Source organism: Notolabrus celidotus, chromosome 5, assembly GCF_009762535.1.
Source record: "Notolabrus celidotus isolate fNotCel1 chromosome 5, fNotCel1.pri, whole genome shotgun sequence".
Taxonomy (NCBI): domain Eukaryota; kingdom Metazoa; phylum Chordata; class Actinopteri; order Labriformes; family Labridae; genus Notolabrus; species Notolabrus celidotus.
In genome coordinates this window covers 39,102,683-39,104,097 of record NC_048276.1, presented here as the reverse complement: position 1 = coordinate 39,104,097, position 1,415 = coordinate 39,102,683, and the positions used below count along the sequence as shown (strand labels likewise).

The 1,415-nt window shown below is 45.9% G+C and overlaps 1 long non-coding RNA gene across 1 annotated transcript; it reads right to left on the bottom strand.

Annotated features, from left to right (window-relative positions):
- Positions 1-1,205, bottom strand: LOC117812360. Its single transcript, XR_004631200.1, has 3 exons — positions 1,004-1,205; positions 710-851; positions 1-414 (listed from the first exon to the last, which is right to left on the bottom strand). It is a non-coding gene; the product is annotated as an uncharacterized LOC117812360 (long non-coding RNA).
- Between the last annotated feature and the right edge of the window lie 210 nt (positions 1,206-1,415).

Below are 1,415 nucleotides of genomic sequence, written 5' to 3'. Positions count from 1 at the left end.
TAAATAATAATAAATAAAACAATGTAGGAACAGGAATAAAAAGGAGCTTGCTTGGTGGTGTAAGGGGGGAAGAGTGACGGACCAGTAGGAGAGGAAAAAGGAGAGAAAGTCTGGTTGGTTCCTGCAGAGATTGTTGCCCCAGTTTAAAAATAAACTATTCTGTGGGTTCCAATGGTTCCAAATTGAGAGAAACAGTCCTCGATTCATAGATTAATTTGTGTATTTGAAATTTGACAAATTCTTTCGTCTGGGGTGGCAATCTCTGCAGGGAGGGAAGCAGACTTTGGAGGAACAGTTCGTCCTCTGAGGGGGGAGGTGGAGCGGGTGTTGTTGGCCTGTTTCTGAGGGCCTCCAGAAGCAGCTGCTACACCTCCGACGGCTGCTCCCTGGACCTCTTTGGGGGTCTCCTCCTCACTGTGTGGATAGGAGAGAACATATATTGTGATTGTGACTTTTATTTATTAGATTAATTCAGTACTTTCTAAAAGATCAGGAAACACAAAAAGAAGATGCCAAGGCAGTGGAATACCATCATTCATGATTATAATCTTGAAATACTTGTATCACACATCTGAGATAAGTTGCTTTATGCCTTTTAATGTACAATTGATGAAACAGATAATTTTTTTATTGAAATAGTTTACCATCAATTCAATAATTGATCACTGAAACATTGTAGCAGCTCTTTCTAGTCATATACAGTACATACCTCTGGGGACAGCAGCCGATGTTGAATGGGCTTCAGTGGCAGGAGGAGCAGAAGCAGCAGAGGGAGCAGGTTCTGGCAGTGATGGAGGATCAGGATGATCCTCCATCACTGCCATCCCCATCAGAGGATGAGTCAGGGTGGGCTGTCATGACAACATACAGATGTGAGCAGGTTAATGCATTTACACAGGTCAAGCCCTGACAATATTTAGCTTTGAACCCCCCAAAACAGCTACAGCTTACATGAACAAACCTTCCCTCTTAATTTCCTATGCTGTGTGGGATGTGAACAGACCTCCTTCCTCATGCTCCCATTGCCCTGCTGCTTCTTCCTGGTGGTCGTACTCTGCGGTATCCTCGACCCCCTGTGACATGTTCCCTCTCGTCTCCCTGGGGGTGACAAAGGGGTCGAGGAATGACAGTACCGCAGAGTACTTCCATTTCTTGGCCACTCCTGCCGCTGACCCACTTCTCCTCTCTGTGTCCTTTCTCCTCTCCTTCAGGTAGGTGTCCCTCAGTGCTCTTCCTGCACTGATCCTTTGAAAGCACACACGTGAACGTGATGGCAACATGACCATGCCGGTGAAGCTAATTGTGGCAGTGCTAACTCGCTAGTTAATGCCATATGTAGTCTAGTGACAGCCGAAAGTTTACACAACTTACCAAACAGCCCGACTTCCTCACTCACTTTCCTCCAAGCATGCTCC